The sequence below is a fragment of the Callithrix jacchus genome, chromosome 6 (genome assembly GCF_049354715.1).
Source record: "Callithrix jacchus isolate 240 chromosome 6, calJac240_pri, whole genome shotgun sequence".
In the NCBI taxonomy this organism is placed as follows: Eukaryota; Metazoa; Chordata; class Mammalia; order Primates; family Cebidae; genus Callithrix; species Callithrix jacchus.
The window spans coordinates 4,033,848-4,055,512 of NC_133507.1; the positions used below are offsets into that span (position 1 = coordinate 4,033,848).

The 21,665-nt window shown below is 44.0% G+C and overlaps 1 protein-coding gene across 4 annotated transcripts in view; it reads right to left on the minus strand.

Annotated features, from left to right (window-relative positions):
* Positions 1 to 14,976, minus strand: part of LOC118154449 (uncharacterized) — a 145,591-nt gene extending 130,615 nt beyond the window's left edge. For 3 of the 4 annotated variants that reach the window (XR_013536496.1, XM_078375683.1, XM_078375685.1), the window contains exons 1-2: positions 14,058 to 14,976; positions 12,528 to 12,747 (exon numbers count right to left, since the gene is read on the minus strand). The gene's annotated coding sequence lies outside the window, so the exon portion shown is untranslated. The remainder of the gene's footprint in view (positions 1 to 12,527; positions 12,748 to 14,057) is intronic. The other variant, XM_078375684.1, reaches the window with a different exon arrangement.
* Between the last annotated feature and the right edge of the window lie 6,689 nt (positions 14,977 to 21,665).

Genomic DNA, 21,665 nt, shown 5'->3' on the forward strand with positions numbered 1-21,665 from the left:
CTGTGGGAAAAAAAGATGAACCGATTGAGGTTCAGATTGAAGAGATTCAGTCTAGTGGGAAAAAAAACAAAATGAGAACAAGACCATTCCAGTATAATTTAGTAAAAAGAAAAAAAAATCACAATGCAGGCAAATGTATAAGCTGTATGTAAAAATATCTGGAGTTTCCTGGAGAAAATCATGCCTGAAATGAGTCTTTAAAGACGAGAAATATTTCCCAAGCTAAGAAAGAAGACAAGGGCATTCCAAGCAAGGGAACTGCACGAGAAGGGATCCAGAGGCTGGGAGTGTCAGAGGCTCCACAGGCAATGCAGCAGACATTCCCAGAAAATAAAAAGCAACAGTGGGGAGGCCAGGAACAGATACCATGTACTAAACATGCTTGCTCATCTTGAACAAGAACTTGGGCCTTATTTGGAAAACAGGAAAGAGCCATTAAAAGGTTTTAGGCTTGGGAAATGACATACGTAAATTTTGTTTTTAGATGAAATGTATATTCCTGAGTCCATCAATGTTTCCAGGTGTACTGTCATATTACGTTTATTTCTTCTGTTAGGTGATATTTGAAAATATAATTCGTTTTTAACTTCTTTTTATCTTTAGCACAATTTAGAATACGTAAAGGAACCCTAGAAATATATGAATCTTCCAAGAACCACCCTTCCTGATTTTCTGTGACTTACTTGGATAGCCACAAGAGTAGACCACACAAAAGTCCTAGAAACAAAAGCATGATGAACGGAATCAGCTCACCGTCAAAAACATCTCATGTGAATTGATCGAAATGTTTAGAATGCAGCAAAAACAGTGCTCGCAGGGAAATTTAGAGTTGCAAATGCTTTCATTAAAAAAGAGAAAGACCTCAAATCAATGGCCTACATTTAAACCTTGAGGAAGTTTATTATGAAGAAGCATTCTAAACTTAAAGCCAACAGAAGAAAAAGAATAATGAAGATTACAGCAGACAAAACTGAAACAGGAAAAAAACTTGAAATAATCAAGAACACCAAAAGCTGGTTATTTGAAAAGATCAACAAACTTGGCCAACCTTTAGCTATGTTAAAGAAAAAATAAAGGAAAGAGAGAAGACTCAAATTACTAAAATCAAAAATGAAAAAGAGTATATGATGTCTGGCCTTACAGAAATAAAAAGGATTATAAGAGACTAATGAACACTTTTACAACAAATTATATGACCTATCTGAAGTGGGAAAATTCCTAGGAACACAAAAACTACCAGAAACAACTCAAGAAGAATTAGATAATCTGAAAGCACCTATAACAAGTAAAGAAATCAAATCAATAAGAAAAAAACCTCCCAACAAAGAAAAATCCAGGACCAGTTAACTTCACAAGTAAATTCCAACAAACACTTAAAGAAGAATTAACACCAATAATTTTCAAACACTTTGAAAAAATCAAGGAGGGAATACTCTCTAAGGCGTTTGATGAGGCCAACATTAGCCCTGATACCATAGGCACACAAAAATATCACAAAAACCGTAGATCAAAGTACCTTGTAAATAGAGATGCAAAAATCAACAAAATACTAACAAACTGAATCCAACACTATATTAAATAGATTAGGCTTCATGACCAAGGAGGATTTATTGCAGGAGCTCAAGAATGGCTCGTGTAAAAATTAACCCATTTATGCCTGAGGTTGCAATTTTTTTGAAAGTTTGCAATCAGATCTTGGTGATGACCTTGAGGATATAAATAACTCCCACATGCGTAGCGTTCCAAAAATGGCCCCGTAAGCATAAATTGCTAATATGGCATACTAACAGAACAAAGGCAAAGAATCATATAATCGTCTCCATATATGCAAAACAAAAGCATTTCATAACATTCAGTAGCCTTTTGTGATAAAAAATATTTAACAATCTAGGTGGAAGGGAACTTCCTCAACCTGATAAAGGACATTTGTTTAAAAACCCACATTTATTACTTAATGATGAAAGTCTGAAAACTTTGTCACTTAGGTCAGGAATAAGACAAGCATGCCCACCTTTGTTACATGCACTCGACAGCATACTGGAAGTTCTAGCCAAAACAGTTAGGCAAGAAAAAGAAATAAAAGATACTCAAGTTGAAAAGGAAGAAATGCAGCTATTACTATTCATAGATGACATAATCACATTTACAGGAAATTCTACAGAATCCACAGAAAACTATTAAAGCTAATAAACAAATTTAGCAATATTTTAGGGTACAAGATTTATATTTTAGTAATGAACAATCTGGAAAAAAAAAACCTAAATAAGGCACCAGAGATCAGTTCTGGAGAAACAGATCGGTGACCTTCCAAACAGAGAATTCACAAGAGCTGTTTTGAGGGAAGTCAAAGAAATTTAAGATGACACAGAGAAGGAATTGAGAACTCCATCAGATACACTTGACAAAGAGACTGAAATAATTAAAAAGGATCAATCAGAAATTCTGGAGCTGAAAAATGCAATTGGCATACGGAAGAATGCAACAGTCTTTTAATAGCAGAATTGATCATACAGAAGAAAGGATTAGTGAGCTTGATGACAAGCTATTTGAAAACGCACACTCACAGTAGACAAAAGGAAAAAAGAATAAAAAATGATGAAGCATGCCTACAGGATCCAGAAAACAGCCTCAAAAGGGCAAATCTAAGAGTTACTGGCCTTAAAGAGGAGACAGAGATAGAAACTTTATTCAAAGGGATGATCGAACAGAGAACTTCCCAAACCTAGAGAAAGATATTAATATTCAAGTACAAAGTCATGGAACACCAAGCAGATTTAACCCAAAGAAGACCACCTGAAGGCATTTAATAATCAAACTCCCAAAGGCCAAGCCTAGAGAAAGGACTCTAAAAGCAGCAATGGAAAAGAAATAAATAACGTACAGTGGCGCTCCCATACGCCTGGCAGGAGGTTTTTCAATGGAGCCTTACAGGCAAGGGGAGAGTGGGTAACACATTTAACCTGCTGAAGGAAAGCATCTTTACCCTAGAATAGCAGATCCAGTGAAAATATCCTTCAAACATGAAGGAGAAATAAAAACTTTCCCAGACAAACAAAAGCTGAAGGATTTCACCTACACCAGACCTGTCCTACAGGAGATGCCTAGCCTGCGGCCCTGTTCTCATTTGCATATGGACCCCAGGTTCGCTGTGGCTGGCTGCAGGGGTAGATGCTCCCCTGTGAGCTGGGCTGTGCTTTAGAGTCTAAAGTACAGAAAGCCTGGGAGGAAACAAAAGCAAAGTGGCTGAGCAAAGAGAAGCAGAGAGGAGCAGGGATGAGAAGCAGAGAGGAGCAGGGATGAGAAGCACAGAGGAGCAGGGATGAGAAGCAGAGAGGAGCAGGGATGAGAAGCAGAGAGGAGCAGGGATGAGAAGCACAGAGGAGCAGGGATGAGAAGCAGAGAGGAGCAGGGATGAGAAGCAGAGAGGAGCAGGGATGAGAAGCAGAGAGGAGCAGGGATGAGAAGCAGAGAGGAGCAGGGATGAGAAGCACAGAGGAGCAGGGATGAGAAGCAGAGAGGAGCAGGGATGAGAAGCACAGAGGAGCAGGGATGAGAAGCACAGAGGAGCAGGGATGAGAAGCAGAGAGGAGCAGGGATGAGAAGCAGAGAGGAGCAGGGATGAGAAGCACAGAGGAGCAGGGATGAGAAGCAGAGAGGAGCAGGGATGAGAAGCACAGAGGAGCAGGGATGAGAAGCACAGAGGAGCAGGGATGAGAAGCACAGAGGAGCAGGGATGAGAAGCACAGAGGAGCAGGGATGAGAAGCAGAGAGGAGCAGGGATGAGAAGCAGAGAGGAGCAGGGATGATAAACGACTGACTACAGATCACTCCTAAGGGGCAATTTTTGCCTGAAACTGGATGGAGCCTCAGAACTTGGGTTCCGTCAGAGACCCTGCAACTCTATATTTTTTTTCATATAAGCTACTTTAATGGAATACTGCATCTCGCAACCTATGTGCTCCTCTTTTTCACTGCTGTGGAAACACCAGGGATCCGATATGAGGTAACTATACTAATTAGCTTTTAAGTGGTATTTGCCAAGCTTTCATGACGATGCATCAGTTCTATGTAGCTGGGACTACAGATGCACACCACCATGCCTGGCTAATTTTTGTGTTTTTTTTGTGGAGAGGGGGTTTCACCATGTTGTCCAGGCTGGGTTTGAACTCCAGGGCTCAAGCACTTCACTGGCCTTGACCTCCCAAAGTGCTAGGATTACAGGCTGGAGCCACCATACCTGGCCTCACTGAAGTTTTTATTTAGCATTGTTTTAATTTCTTTGTGCATACATTTTTCATTTTCCATACTCATTAGCGAATGCTAACATGCAGTTACATAAAACAAAATGTTATACATTTCACAAAAATGCTTGACATTTGATTTATCCCTGTACCATCAAGTTTTTATTTTGATTATAAACCCTTCTATGTAGCAAAGCAGACTCTTTCCGTCATTCTAGCTCCCAAAGCTATGACAAATCAATGAAGTCAGAAGAAAGCTATTTTGGTACAGAACCTACTTGTAAATTATATATGCTAATCTTTAGTTCTGTTTTTAAGATTAAGAAAGTGAAAAACTAGCTGGGTATGGTGGTGCACACCAGTAGCCCCACCTATTCTGGAGGCTGAGGTGGGAGGATCACTTGAGCCCAGGGGCCACAGGTTTCAGTGAGCTGCGACTGCACCACTGCACAGCAGCCTGGGCAACAGAGCAACACTGTGTCTCCAAAAAGAAAAGAAAGAAAGAGAAACACTAAAGTTGATATGATGTCTGTCAATAGGCTGATACTATAGTCTAAATCGGAGAGAGAATGAATTAAATTAACTGGCACCTGACTGTTGTTCACATCCACATTCATTTGTTTATTGGAAACTCAGTGAAATATGATGCTACAGTTGAAGCTGAATTTGTATAGAGAGTGTTTCTGAGCGGTGGAAATGCTTCCATTGTATATATGTCTAAGTCTTCTTCGCGTTGAAGGTACAGGTTTGTAATTGATACATGTCTCCTTCTTGAGCGCTACCTGCTAAGACAACACAATAAAATCTGTAGTGGAAGTACAGGCTTTCTCACAACCCTCCATCCAGTTTCCATGAGAAGAAAGAGGCAGCGGTAAACATGGGAGGAGAGAAAGTCACTCATTTATTTCTGTATGTGTGGGTGTTGGTGAAAGTATGGATGAAGGCCGGGCACCGTGGCTCTCGCCTGTAATCCCAGCACTTTGGGAGGCTGAGGTGGGTGGATCACGACGTCAGGAGTTTGAGATCAGCCTGGCCAACATAGTGAAACCCCGTCTCTACTAAAACATACAAAAATTAGCCAGGCCTGGCAGCACGTGCCTGTAGTCCTGGCTACTCGGGAGGCTGAGGTAAGAGAATCACTTGAACCCGGGAGGTGGAGGTTGCAGTGAGTCGAGACTGAGCCATTGCACTCCAGCTTGGGTGACAGAGTGAGACTCCATTTCAATAAAAAAAAAAAAAGAAAGAAAGAAAGAAAAAAGGAAGTATGGAATGGGTGGAAGAACTGAACAATTGAATCTATCCTAAAAACAGAGGATCCCAGAAAATCATACATTTGTAAGATATTGAGTTTGGAAAATCCAAAAGTTCGCATGAAGTTCTGGAATTCTAATTCTAGTTGCTCAAAGTGCCCGGTGTGGTGAGAGACTTGTTTATTCTGTTCACACGTTCATTCTCCTAGTAAATACATCCAGGTCCAGAGGCCCCACACAAACACCTACACTCTGAACAAATTTACTTATAAATAAATATATGATCATCCAAACTAATCACCCAGGTGTAGCTCAAGACCTTGTGAGATGCAGGAATAACAGAGAAGGAATTTCATTAACCCCAACCTTGCCACCTCTTATAATAATTAATACACTTCTTTTAACTACTGGTGCTGTTGAGCTGTGTTGAATTGAATTGGTAGATTAGCATCTTCAGTGTTTAAAACATACTACACTGGGCACGGCGTGCGTCAAGTCAGTCCTTTGTGTAGTAATCCCAAGACCGTCATCCTATCTTATTTCAGGCCCGTAACTGGAATTCCAGATGTACAGTAGCACATTTCTCTTCCAGTCACAGTGCTCCACACGCACAGTGCAAAGTAGTCATATAAAGCTCGCTCTTCTCAAATGTCGTTCAGAAACATATTGATCACATAGCTTCTTGCAGGGTAGGATGAATACATAGAAGATGGTGGAGTGGCTGGATAAAGCCCCTTTAGTTCTGTTCCTACCACATCTGCAAGATGCATGCCTTCTCAATGCCTGTCTATCCTTCCGTAAGACGTGGTGTTTTTAAGACCTACCACTTGTTACCTGAGATGGACAGGAGGAGTAACCAACTCACCACTCCTGGAGCCCCCAGCCTCATCCCCGGTAAGCCTGCAGAGTCTCATCCACATGAGGCTCTCCCCTCAAGAACACACAGCGTTTGAGGGGAACAGGAAGCTGCCTCGGCCTTATAGCACACGCCAAGAAAGTTGACAGGTCTCAGAAGTCAATGAGATGATTTTTTTTCTACCCACAAAATAAGCAGAAAGGTTCCATAAATATTTCTTCTCAAGGCAAGCTCATAGTCAATTTTACATTGTTCCATAAGAAGAGTATTTCTGTCCCCAAATTTGGAATCCAGAACCCTCCTCCAGTCTGGAAGATATGTGCCATATGTGAAGATTCCCTGTGGCAAATCTCCTTCCAAGGGAGCTGACTTTTCATGTCATAGACCAGGAGGCAAATTGCAACATATCTGCCATCGCCCCAGAGCTTTCTTGGCAAGTGTTAAAGCTGGTGTCTCTGGTCCGGCTTTAAAAATTTCTCGGACTTCATTTAGAAGTCAGCATTTCTCTCAGATGTTATGCAAAGTCAAACCATAACCTATAGTCCAACATTTCTTGCACCTGCCCTTTTAGGTTCTCTCACTTGCAATGAGGCTGTATTTTATTCCATTCTGCTTTAACGCCTCTTTGGTTTGTGCTGTTCAAATCCTTCTTGAAGTTAAGCTATTTGCATTGCCATGTCCCAGTGTAACATTAGGGAAATTGGCCTGACGCCACAGACAGAAAATTATGGATATCGGTCTCTCTTTAGGGGTGGATTTAGAAGGAGGAGGAGTTGGGCAAGCCTCAAACAATAAAGAATAGCAAACATTGCCGCAAACACTCATAGCAGATAAGGCGTAAAAAGGACAAGCAGAGACAACAGATGAAGGGAGGGCTGTTTGATAACAATCCTTGCAGGGTTTTGCAGGAGGGATGTGCTGGCTATTAAAGTCAATTGGGACGCGTGTAGGTTTTGAGAAAAGGCTGATACAGTAGCAGCATTCTTGGCCCTCTGATCTCCAGGAAAAGCAGAAGAGTTGAGGGCATCTGCTGCACCTGCCATACGCCGCCTGACTGCGCCACACACCGATGCCTCCTGGGCAGTCTCCACTGGGAGCAGGATGCAATTGATTAATTTTTACTGAAAGTATTAAACATACTCTCAGAGAATGTTAGGTCTAACTGTATCATACACGTTTCACAAAGACACGACTCTTGTACAGTAGACCAAGATCTTTCTTTACTGAGGATGGTTAGAACTCTTTGTTTTGCTTGCATTAAACATGCCCACAGTATTTCAACTCTGGTGATCAGCTGGGGACCGTTTAAGTGAAATAAAAGGTTTGCAGATGCTTGCAGAGCAATTTGAGGGTAGAATCTTTCCAGATTTTTGTAAGTTTCTCCTGCCCTTGATGCTAACCCTCCTGCCCTTGATGAGATCAGAGGGCCAAGAACGCTGCTACCATATCAGCCTTTTCTCAAAACCATTCAATTAGCAGTCATACCTATTTTTCAAAAGGATTCAACTAATTTTTCACAGAAACAACTCTCTCTTCACAGTTTTTCTAGGGCTAGTGTTCTATTGCATATTGCACAATGACTGTAAAATGAGCATATGCAGGTCTGAGCTCAGATAAGACTCGTGGTTGGTCGGATGCACCCAGTGGCCTTGAGCACTCCTCCTATGTGAAGCCTGACGGCTTTAGGAGGTGATGAAGGGATCTGTGTGCTAAGGCTCCAACACATGGAGGTCAGGTGAGGGTGCATCCACTGCACCGACAGGGGAGCGGGAGCACCTGCCTTGGTCAGTCGTGCACTCCGATGCAGAAACAAGGAGCGCCCAAAGCCCGCGAGGCACATAGAGAAACAAAGAAGGAGCGACCAGTCATGAGGCCAGTGGACAGCACAGAGGGAAGCAAGAGAATGTCACAAAGCACGCGCAGACATTCGGGAGTTTTAGCAACGGAACTGTTCTGTTGTTTATACAGTGTTTAAAGTTACTTAGGTTGGGAACAAGAGGAAGTACGTTTTTATCATTTGAATTACAACACAACCATTTAATCAATTAAAATGACCGTGGCCTCTAAGTTAACTCTCTGTGATGTTTTCATGCTTGTTTCTCTTAGAAAAAACACTGTTATTGAGTAAAGGTGAAACTTTGACCAGGTTCATTAATCAACAGCACCAGGCTAAAGGAGACAGCATGGGCCATATGCGGCTCCACTCCCCATCTGCTCTAGGGAGACGCAGCTCACTCCCAGGCTTCTTAAGAGTGTCGCATGGAGTAATGCATCTGAAAACACGCTGCTCTCCTCCCTTACCATGTGCCACCCTTGTGTTCGACTGTACCAAGATACATAGCTAACATCGCGACTACAGGCACACCTTAGTGATACTGCAGATTCAGTTCCAGCACCGCAGTAAACAGATATCCCCAATAAAGCCAGGCACATAAAACTTTTAATTTCTGAGTGCATAGAGAAGTAACGTCTACACTACGCAGTCTATTATGTGTGTGTATTAGTTTGCTCTCAAGCTGCTATGAAGAAATCCCCCATACTAGGTAATTCATAAAGAAAAGAGGTTTAACTGACTCAGTTCCGCATGGCTGGGGAGGCCTCAGAAAACTTATAATTACGGCAGAAGGCACCTCTTCACCGGGCGGCAGGAGAGAGAATGAGTGCTAGCAGGGAAATGCCAGCCGCTTATAAAACCTTCGGATCTCGTGAGAACTTGCTCACTATCACGAGAATAGAATGGGGGAATCGCCCCCATCATTCATTCAGTTACCTTTCATCAGGTCCCTCCCATGATATGTAGGGATTCAGGGGAATTACAACTCAAGATTTTGGTGGGGACACAGCCAAACCATGTCAGTATGCAGCAGAATTACGTCTAAATGAAACAATATGCGTATCTTAACTAAAAAACACTTTACTACTAAAAGTTACTAACAGTCACCTGAGCCTTCGGTGAGTCATCGTCTTTTTCCTGGTGGAGGGTCTTGCCCCAGCGTTGATGGCTACTGACTGATCAGGTGGTGGTTACTGAGGGTTGGGTTGGCTGTGGAAATTTCTTAAAATAAGGCAATAGTGAAGTTGGCTGTGCCAGTTGATTCCGTGTATTTCTCTATGGCATGCAATGCTGTTTGATAGCATTTTACCCACCATGGAACCTCTTTCAAAACTGGAGTCAACCCTCTCAACCTCTGCCACTATGTTATCAACTAACTTACGTAATATTCTAAATCCTTGTTCACAGCATCTCACCAGGAGTAGATTCCATCTCAAGAAGCCACTTTCTCTGCTCATCCACAGAAGCAGCTCCTCATCTGCTCAAGTTTTATTATGAGATTGCAGCCATTCAGTCACATCTTCAGGCTCTGCTTTTAATTCCAGTTCTCTTGCTATTTCTATTACATCTGCAGGTACTTCCTTCACTGAAGTCTTGAACTCCTCAAAGTCATCCATGAGGGCTGGAATCAACTTTTCCCAAACTTCCATTAATATTACTATGTTGTCCTCTGCCCATAAATGGCAAACATTCTTAATAGTGTCTATAATGGCAAGTCCTTTCCACAAGTCTTTTAGTTTCTGTGCCCAGATCTATTAGAGGAATAGATCTTACAAAAGGTGCTAGCAGGGAATTGCCAGCCGCTTATCACGAGAACAGAATGGGGGAATCACCCCCATCATTCATTCAGTTGCCTTTCATCAGGTCCCTCCCATGATACGTAGGGATTCAGGGGAATTACAACTCAAGATTTTGGTGGGGACACAGCCAAACCATGTCAGTATGCAGCAGAATTACGTCTAAATGAAACAATATGCGTATCTTAACTAAAAAACACTTTACTACTAAGTTACTAACAGTCACCTGAGCCTTATTTCTTGAGTACTAAGACTCGAAAGTCAGAATTACTCTTTGATCTATGGGCTTTAGAATGGGCACTGTGTTAGCAGACATAAAACAACATTAATCTCCCTGTATGTCTTTATCAGACCTTAAGTCACTAGGTGTATTGTCAATGAGAAGCAACGTTTTGAGATGAATCTTTTTTCTGAACAGTAGATCTCAATAGTGGGCTTAAAATATTTAGTAAACCAACATTTAAACAGATGTGCTGTCATCCAGGCTTTGCTTTTCCATTCATGGAGCACAGACAGAGTAGATTTGGCATAATGCTAACAGCCCGAGGATTTGGGGAATGGTAAATCAACACTGGCCTCAACTTAAAGTCATCAGCTGCATTAGCCCCTAACAAGAGGGTCAATCTGTCCTTTGAAGCTCTGAAGCCAGGCATTGACTTTTCTCCTCTACTGAGCAAAGTCCAAGATGAAACTGGTCATGGTGGTTCATCCCTGTAACCCTAGCACTTTGGGAGGCCCATGCAGGAAGATTGTTTGAAGCCAGGAGTTCTAAACCAGCCTGGGCAACATAGTGAGACCTTCATCTCTGCAAAAAAAAAAAAGTTAGCTGGGCATGCTTTAATCGTTTCTAGCTTTTGATTTAAAGTGAGGGATGTGCAATTCTTCCTTTCACTTAAACACTTGAGGCCATGGTAGGGTTCTTAATTGGCCTAATTTCAATATTGTTGTGTCTCAGGGAGTAGGGAGGCCTAAAGAGAGGGAGAGAGATGGGGGATGGCTGGACAGTGCAGCAGTGAGAACGCACATATTTATCACTTACGTTTGCTGCCTAATATGGGCATGGTTTGTGCACCCCCAAACAGTTACGATAGAAACATCAAAGTCCACCAATCACAGAGTTACCGATCAACATAGCAGACATAATAATAACAAAACCGTTTGAAATACTGTGAGAATTACCCAAATATGGTACCGAGACATGAAGTGAGCATCTGCTGTTGGAGAAACGGTCATGACAGGTGGCTCCACGCAGGGCCGCCACAAACTTTCCATTTGTGAGAAAAAAATCCGCAGTATCTGCAAAGCTCAGTAAAGCGAAGCACATCGAACACGGTGCGTCGGCATGTTCATCTCGAGGAGAGGAGGGAGGCTGCCTCAATCCCTTTGGGTATGAAATACCCGTGGGATATGCCCTCTCCGCGTGCACACTCAACAAGGGCTTGGAAACTGAATTTAGAGGCCTGCAGATGCCGAGACTATGCCTCTTGTAGGCCTGCTTTCATGATTCTGACGCTCTCCAGTGATTGTATCATGATGGCAGGTGTACAATCAATGGTTTGGGATCGAAGACACTTTAATGGCTTATACTTACAGGTTATTTTCTCACAAAACACCCAAGGCACTTAGGAACAGAAAGTTGGGGAACGGGAAGGATTATTTGACATCACCTAAGTCTTTGTAGATAAATTACCCTTGTCTTGTTTACAATACACATCAATTTTTATAATACCAATTTTTTAAAGTTTCATTCACATCAGAGAGAAAATGTGGGACAAGAAGCAAGTACTAAAGATTGTCGTCTCATCTGAAGCACACATACCGACTGGGTTACATACACTGTGTTCAACACTTCCCGCAGCTGGGAGCACAGGGAGCTGGGTGGGCGATCGAGATTCCTGCGCTGACACTCGCCACTCCTTAGCCAGCCCTGCATACCTGAGCGAGTCAGGCAATGTGCTGCTTTTTCTCTATTTTACTTCACCTCTTCTAAAGTGATGTATAAGGTATAGCTATTAACCTAATTAAATGTATGATACATGAGAAAGTTCATGGGTACCTGAGGAGGTGAAGCAAGTCTCCCAGTGAAGACAGTGATGAAATCCACTGTAAGACCTTCTGGATGTGTAACACCTGGAGTGTATCATCCGTGCCGGCGTCCTCACTGTACACTGACACCTCCCGGGTGCTCCTCATAAATCTCCATCCATGATGGATAAGGAGTGCGGATTCTTATTCCAAATTCTAGACTTCAGAAAGCTTATTTACGGGGAGTCTGGAGCAGTTCAGTTTTCATCTTTCCATAGCTCCCATCCAGCACTTCCACTCAGTCCACCACCGCTGTTTTGGTGCTGACTGCGGAACTCATCAACTCCTATTAACTTGAGCCCCTCTCTCCACGGCACGCATGCATCCATTAGTACCCCGTGCAGAAGAAACAGAGGAAAAATACTAAAATAAAATTCAAACCCATCCGTTTTCTTCTTGCTGAATGTAAATAAGACTTTCTAAACCCAACCTTCTCCTCACCTCAGTTTCATGTCCAAATCTTACCTCTTCTCAGGCCTCCAGGGATTTCTTCTCTCAGTGAGTTCAAGGCGGCGCTCATTCCTCAGCGGCTGCTGCTGCAAAGCCCTGGCCCTGGCTTCTACGGTTGGTGTGTCACGCTTGGTGTGCTCATGCTCATCCCCCAACACGTCTGGACTTCCTTTCAGCTTCAGTCTTGGTTAATGAAGCCATTCTTCCCCAGCAGACCGAGCGGAGTCTGTGAAGGCTGGGCAGAGAGCGGGCTGTGCTGAGGTGGGTGGAGCTCTGCCCTCTCTTTCCTTCTTTCTTCTCTCTCTCCCTCTGTTTCTATCTCTCTTCCTCTTTCCTTCCTCCATCTCTCTCTGTTTATCTTTCCTTCTTTCTTCTCTCTCCCTGTTTCTCTGTCTCCCTCTCTCCTTCCTCCGTCTCTCTCTCCCCCTCTTCTTCCTCCGTCTCTCTTTCCTTCTTTCTTCTGTCTCTGCCCCTTTCTTTCCTTCTTTCTTCTCTCTCCGTTTCTATCTCTCTGCCTCTCTCCTTCCTCCACCTCTTTCCTTCTTTCTTCTCTCTCTGTTTCTCTTTCTCTCCCTCTCTCCTTCCTCCGTCTCTCTGTCTCTTCTTCCTCAAATCCTACCCACCAGTACTCAGTACTCCCAATAGCCCAACCCCAGCAACAGCAGCTCTGACTAGAGACCAGCTCTCCAGTTCTCATGAGCGGGTACCTGCATTATTAATGCAGGAGCTTCCAGCTAGGATCTCTCTAGTCAAATAAAATACAAATCCAGGCTTGATACGGAGAGGTTTTCTTTAAAAGATATTGCGAGGGAGAGAAGGGACTCCTGCAGTGGCAGGGGCGCTCTGGCCATCATAGCAGTCTGCAAGCAGCTCCGGGGTTAGGCAAAGAGGGTTCATCTTTCACAGAGAGGAATGAACAAAACTAGAAAGAACGGGGTGTTAGGGCGTAGGGCAAAAGGGTAATATATTTGGACAATGGATGAGGGAGGGTCTGCAGTTGTTCTGATTGACCAGTGGGAACAGAACCATTTAGCTAATCACTTATGAAGCAAAGAACTGGAATGTGGAAGGGCTGTGTCTGGGCTCGTCAAATGAGGCCACATCATGAATCCTCGACATCCTATGAGGAAGGGGCCATTTCCCGGAAAGCAGATGGGTGGGTGATGGCTCCTTAACGTCACTGTTTACAGTCACAGGGCTTGGGCAGAGCTCAACACTGTCAGTCTCCATCTGGCCAGTCAGGGCTTGCTCAGCTCCTGAGCCCAGGCGCTCTGACTCTTGGCTGTTTTTGCCAGATGTTGCTATTGGCAAGTGCAGCCCAATGACTGCGGATCCCGGGAGGTGTCACGAGGCCTCTGAATGCCTCGCCTCCTGAGTCAAGGAACTTCTGCAGCCCCTTCCACTGCCGGAAGAGGAAGATTTTATAAGGAGAAGAAAACACCGAGAGTTCGGGGGAACCACAACCGTGGTGATATTTTGTTTACGTCTCAACATAGCCCAAGCTCCCTGGTGTAAACGGTATTTTCCTGAAGGGAGTGTGCGCACCTGGACTTCACTGAAGACGAGGATGTGGCACGTGGCAGCGGCACAGTCGGGCAGGAGAGTCCTGCCAGCAAAAAGCTGCGGGGAGGGGAGGGGAGGGAACGGGGTGCCCCTGCATCCACCATGTGCTCCGGCCTGTGCCAGCAGACAGGGCACCTCAGGCAGGCCACTCGATCCTTCCGCAGCGCCGTCTCCTCCTCTGCAAAGGGATAAAAACAGCACCAACGTTGTAGGGTTATTACAGGATTCAGTAAGTTACTATACGTGAAGCCTTGAAAGCAGGGAGGTGCTTCGCAGGCGTTATGTAAGCACAGCCCCGAGCAGCAGGGGCAGCAGTAGTACTAGCCAGGAGCTTCACATTAGTGCTGCAAAGCTCTGCGGAGGAGGTGCTTCCTGCACTCACCAGGAAGGACCCTTCATTGTCTGGTCACACGTCTGCACCCACCTGAGACTGTGAACTCCAGGAGAAACAGACACTGTGATGCTCTTATAAATGGCGGCATCCCCAGAACCTGGCACTGTCCATAGGACATCACAACCAATGAAAATATGTGTGGAATGTGCACTAGTGGGTAGGTAAGTGGATAGACAGATGAATGGAGGGAGGGAGAGCAGGAGGAAGGAGTGGGCAGAAGCAGGTACAGCACAGAGGGAGAAGGATAGGAGGAAGAGAAGGAGGAATGCTGGAAGTCTCTCTATTTCTTAAATCATGTGGCAGGTAATGCTAGGTTATTGACTTTGATTGTGAAATATGTTTTGCAGAAGGGAGAAAGGGAGGTGTTTTGTACCTGGATTTGGCTTGTATTCTGACCCAATTTCTAGATGAAATAGACCTGCTTTTTCCAGGGCAGCCAGGTGCTTCCATCTAGCACACAAGCCTTCCTCCCTGTTCCCCTCCAGGCATGGTACCTTTGTTTCACCTGCACAGCCTACATGATAAGGTGTTTGATTGGCTGGCCTTACACTTCAACTTGGTTTCTCATTGGCTTGCAGTCTCCAGGGGAAGCTGTACAGAGTGAGATGAGGGGAGAGCCTGTCTTTCATTTTCTCATAAATTCTTGCCTAATGCTTTCCAAAAACATTTTCCTTCAGTGATTATTCTGTCACTTGTTCCTGAATGCAGTTTTCCACAACTGAATTGAAACTGTTTGCTTTTTCAATTGACAAATTATAGCAGATAAATCCCACCCAGGACTGCATAAACAACTGAGATCCTAGAAAGATTGCTAGACTCCATGTTCCCGTAGCTGGTTTAGAATTTTCTGACTTAGTTGTTATCCGGCAATCATAGAGTCACCTTCCCTGCCCTGGGCTACTTCTTCTCTCAACCATGTATTTGCAAAAAGTTTACTGGCCTTGCCTCATGAGGATATAACCAAAAAATAGCAAGGAATGGAGTGGGCCTGGGAGTCTGCAGACAAGAGCGCTTGACATGACCTTGGAAGTTCTCCAACCTCCCTGAGTTGAGTCTTGGTTTCCACCTGTGAAAAAAGTGCACAGTGAACCCCAAGCCACCAGGGTGCCCAGAGGATTGGACTGAATCTTGCATTTAGAGAAAGCACCCACGAGGGCTGGGCACAGTGGCTCTCGCATGTAATCCAAACACTTTGGGAGGCCAAGGCAGACAGATCACAAGGTAAAGAGATCGAGACCATCCTGGCCAACAGGGTAAAACCATGCCTCCATTAAAAATACAAAAATTAGCAGGGCATGGTGGTGTGAGCCTATAGTCCCAGCTACTCGGGAGGCTGAGGCAGGAGAATCACTTGAACCCGGGAGGCAGAGGTTGCAGTGAGCCAAGATTGTGCCACTGCACTCCAGCCTGACAACAGAGCAAGACTCCATCTAAAAGAGAGAGAGAGAGAAAGCACCCAGGAAACAGTGGGACTGAATAAATGGACATTGATTCTGGATCTGAGTGGCACTGCCCGCTCTTAGCAGCTGGAGAAGCACTCTGGAGCTGCCCACAGAATGCTCCGCTTTGCTAAAACAACCATGAGGAAAGGAAAGTGCAAGGTGAGCATCCATTCCCTAAGTCACTGGTTTGTCAACTCCCTCCAGGGCCTGCAGAGATTGTCTGACAGAAACAAGAAAGTCCACAGCAGCCTGCACGTCCCTCAGAGAACAGGGAGTGGGGCAGCGGCAACAGCCAAGGGTGCTGTGAGTTGTCAGTCACACATCCTATTCCACACAGTTGTGGCATTTCCCTGCAGGAATTACTAATTTTTAAAATCTGAAATCCAATAAAAGCACTTAACAGTAAGACTGCAGTGAAGTAATTGCTTTCATTCACGAGGCATTTCTGCATCTTGCAGGGGTCATTTGCTCATTCATCAAGGAGCCTCCGGCTTGTCACTGAAAATCAATTACCTCTGTACTAAAGATGCTGCCATCACCCCATCAATAAACACGCATCGGGTAGCTGCTACTGGGTCTGAAATGCTCCTAATAGGAACTACTATATTTTAATGAGAGAAGGGGATTCTTCAAGGCCCTGATAGTGTGATGCCAAATAACATATATCGCAAATGATTCTGGAACACCCTATATCATATGCGATTCTTTAAATATTTTAATCAGTATCCACCACGCTGGTACAACAGATTTAGAGTTGCTTATGATCTATGCCACTATTTAGGACTGGAGTTGGGTAGGGTAGGGCATGCTGGGATAGCAGGTGGAGCTCACTCATTCTCCCACCGAACACACTGGCATTACTGTGAGCCCACGCTCGAAGGGGTCAGGTCTGAGCAAACACAGCACAGGCCTTGCCTTCAAAGAGGCTTGAGACCAGTGAAGGAGCCACAGTGCGACAGGTGACACTGTCACAGTGACAGGCTCTCCAACCAGCCTCTCCAGGAGAATGAGCCATGGAGGGGTCTGGCCTAACCTGGTTGGTCACAATGAGAGTTAGTCACCTGGAGCTGAGCGCGGTGGCTCACACCTGTAATCCCAGCACGTTGGGAGGCTGAGGCGAGTGGATCCCTGAGGTCAGGAGTAAGAAATCAGCCTGGCCAGCATAGTGAAACCCTGTCTCTACTAAAAATACAAAACAATTAGCTGGGCGTGGTGCTCCAGCTCCCATGCCTAGGCCACTGCAGCCTAAACGTCACGACCACACCACCAGAGGCTTGCTGTTTCAGGGGAGTGCAAAATACCAAGAATCTGGAGTTCCTTTGATCAGTCTCTGGAGACAAGTGTTCTTAGGCGAATCTCATGCTCATGTGAAATACTAGGTGAATCACCAACACTTATTGCAAATCCAACATTTTTGTTTTTGTTTGATTGCTTTTTGAGGTGGAGTTTCACTCTTGTCACCCAGGCTGGAGTGCAGTGGCACAATCTTGGCTCACTGCTACGTCTACCTCTGGGGTTCAAGCGATTCTCCTCCCTCAGCCTCCCGTATAGCTGGGATTACAGGCATCTTCCAAAATGCCCAGCTAATTTCTGTATTTTTTGTAGAGATTGGGTTTCACCATGTTAGACAGCCTGTCTCAAACTCCTGACCTCAGGTGATCCACCCGCCTCGGCCTTCCAAAGTGCTGAGATGACAGGCATGAGCCACCGCACCTGGCCGCGAATCCAAGTTTATTTCAGTTAAGGTGGAAACCTTCCAGTAGCTTCTTTTCTTCCCCCAAGCTAAAGTCAACTCATTGTTGATCTCATTATATCTTTATGAAGCTGCTTTTCAAAATGTGATCAGTATGAATCATGATAAAAAGGTTTTATTCCAAAGTGTATTACCAATCAGAAAAATGCACAGACATATTTTATGGTGGCAAAACCGGATAAAAACTAGTTTACTGTGCTTTTAACTTAAAGAGTAGCATGTGAGTCTCAATAAGCCTAGTTTGTTGTTACTGTTCGTTTTCGAAGTGGCTTGGGGACCATCACCGAGGTTAATAGAAACCAGGCTAGTGTGCTACAACGCTGGTGTTCACAGCTCTGTCTGACTGCCATTTGGACCTGACGAGCCTTGTGAATTACTGCACATAAAGTACAGGGGACTGGCCACTCACGCCTGTAATCCCAGCACTTTAGGAGGCGGAGACAGAAGGAGCTCTCAGGGCCAGGAGTTCAAGACCAGCCTAGGCAATATAAAGAGCCCCCATCTCCACAAAAATTTAAAAATTAGCCAGGCATGGTGGTGACCACCTATGGTCCCAGCTACTCAGGAGGCTGAGGCAGGAGGGTGTTTGAGCCTGGGAGGCTGAGACAGTGAGCCATGACCAGGCCATTGCCCTCCAGCCTGGGTGACAGACCGAGACCCTGTCTCAAAAACATAAAGAAATAAATAAATAAAGTGCAAGAGACTTGGAGGGATGAGGGAACTCTGCATCTTCTACTTTCTGACACCCTGATCATGAGCTGGATAGAAGCGGCTGTTCTGAAACCAAGATAGGCCAGTGCTAGTTACTAGTAACCCTGGCAGCCCTAGAAGGGAACGGCGCTAGGATTTTGGAAGCCTGTGCTGAGGGCAAGCACATGGAATCCACCTCAATGCCCATCAACGGTACACTGGATGAAGAAAATATGGTATACTAAGCGGGTGTTGAACAATGAGAGCACATGGACACAGGGAGGGGAACCTCACACACTGGGGCCTGTTGCAGGGTGAGGGGCTAGGGTAGGGGTAGCAGCAGGTCGGGGGATAGGGGAGGGAGTGCATTAAGAGAAATACCTAATGTAGATGATCGGGTGATGGATGAGCAAACCACCATGGCACATGTATACGTAACAAACCTGCATGTTCTGCACCTGTACCCCAGAATTTAAAGTATAATCATACTTTTAAAAAGAAAAGAAAATGTGGTATACATACACCACGGAACACTATGCAGCCATAAAAGTACGAGGTCATGTCTTTTGCAGGAACATGGATGGAACTGGAAGCCATTATCCTCAGCAAACTAACGCAGGAACAGAAAACCAAACAGCACGTGTTCTCACTTCTAAGTGGGAGCTGAATGATGAGAACACATGGACAGAAAGAAGGTCACAACAGACACTGAGACCTACTAGAGAGTGGAGGATGGGAGGAGAGAGAGGAGCAGAAAAAATAACTACTGGGTTTTAGGCTTAGTACGTGGATGATGAAATAATCTGTACACAAAACCCCTGTGACACAGCTGTACCTATATAAAAAGCTGCACACGGGCCTCCGAACGTGAAATATAAGTTAAAAAAGAAAGAACGAAATACACGATTAAAAATAATAAAAATTTTGTATTACCTGCTATTTGAAATTTGATCTGGGTCTGTAGTTACACAGATACTCTCCCATATGGTGTCCTCTGGCCATGACATGGCTCTTGAACACGACCACTTGAAATTGAGAGGCACTGCAACTTTAACTAATTGGCACAAACAGAATTTAAAATAGTTAACGAATATTATTTTACATTGATTACGTGTTGAAATCATATTTTGACATATTGGATTGAATTGAATGTATTATCATAATTAATTTCCTTTTTTCGGCTTTCTCTAACATGGCACTAGACATTTTTTAATGACGTATGTAGCTTCATTATGTTTCTATTGAATAGTGCTGGTCTGTATGATCCATCTTCTTAGGACAGAAATAAAAGGAACATGATTCCATAAATATGATGAATATCTCTGAGTTCCATGATATCAGGAGAGGAAATGACAGACTCTTAATTTCAAATAGCTGAAATTAAGGAAGTCGACATTATGTGGTGTCTTCTCTGTGCCTAATGCTGCTGGCTGTTTCGCATAAATTATCTCAATTAAACTGCCCATATCTGTCAGGGGGCAAGGTTCAGCTAAATAAGTAAAATCACTAGAGGAAAAGATGTATGTAGATGTACGTGGATTATTCTATGGCAACTGCTGAAAAAGTCTCTGATAGGCAGGTGCCTTCGCATGTAAATCTGCAAGTTCAAGTTTGCAGGGCAGGCTATGAGGAAGGGAAGATGGTGGTAAGTTGTGAAGAGCAAGGACAATGTGGAACCCACAGCGCACGCTGCAGCTCCTCAAAACAGCCTGCACTGTCAGAGGTGCTGCGTCGGAGCCCTCTCCTCTCCACTCACAAGCGTCCACAAGACGCATCTCTTCGCAACTTTGCATTCAGTAACATCACACTGAGAGCTTGAAATCAGCCACAGGGGGAGTATTTACACCGCACCAATTGGCGGACACTATAAACCAGGACTTCCGCTCTTTCCAAAAAGGTAGTTTTAGAACCTATCCACATGTCTCTGTGTGTCAGTCTCGCACTGCCCCCAGCTATGACAATGCAGGTGACTGCAAGAGAAGCAGATGCCCCTCATTGTGAGCTTAACACATGCCTGCCCCAGGTGTTGGGGTTGCTGAAGGAGCACCAGGGTTGAAGAGCTTCTGCACACCAATGAGATGAGCCAGCAGAGAGTGACACTGCGTGTGCCCCTATACCCACCTTTCAACAGTAACAGCAACACAGCTGCTGCTCCATCTCCACTCTCCAAATCTGTGCAAAATGTCCTTCAAGGCCCATTCCAACTGGAAACACATGAAGGCAAGAATTCTGGGGAATGCATTTTGGCTCAGCCAAGTTGACATGTTTCAAAGTCACTACAGCCATTTGAGCAGGGATTTTTATACACTTTACAAGTGAGGCTACCAAGACCCAGGAATGTTGAATAACATTTCTAAAGTCACAAAGCCAATGAGGTAGGATGTGGACAGGATGTGTGACTCCAATTTCTGTGCGCTTTCCACTGTCACATACTGGGCACCAAAATATAGGCTTCCTCTTTCCTCTAAAATCTGGAACGTGATAAGGATTCTCTCTTTCAGCTTGGTACTGGAAGTTTTAGCTAGGGCAATCAGGAAATATAAAGAAATAAAGGGCATCCAAATTGGAAAGAAAGAAGTCAAATTATTTTTGTTTGCAGATGTTATGATCTTATATTTAGAAAAAAACTAAAGACTTCACAAGAAAACTATTAGAACTGTTAAATTCAGTAAAACTGCAGGATTCAAAATCATGATACAAAAATCAGTAGAATTTCTATATGCCAACAGCGAACAATCTGTAAAAGAAATCTAAAAAGTAATCTCATTTACAATAGCCACAAAGAAAACTAAATACCTAAGAATTAACCAAAGAAGTAAAAGATCTCTGTAATAAAAACTATCAAACACAAATGAAAGAAATTGAAGAGGACACCAAAGAATGGAAAGATATTCCATGTTCATGGATTTGAGGAATCAATATTGTAAAAATGTCCATATTACCCAGAGCAATTTTCAGACTCAATGCAATCCCTATCAAAATACCAATGACATTCTTCACAGAAATAGAAAAACAATCCTAAAATTTATACAAAACCACAAAAGACTGAGAATACCCAAGCTATTCTGAGCAAAAAGAACAAAACTGAAGGAATCACATTACCTGACTTCAAATTATACTACAGAGCTATAGTAACCCAAACAGCATGGTATTGGCATAAAAGCAGACACATAGACCAATGGAACAGAATTGAGAACCTGGTAACAAATCTGTACTGCCTAGAGTCAACTCGTTTTTAAACAAAGTTGCCAAGAACGTACACTGTGGAGAAGATAGCCTCTTCAATAAATGGTGCTAAGAAAACTGGATAT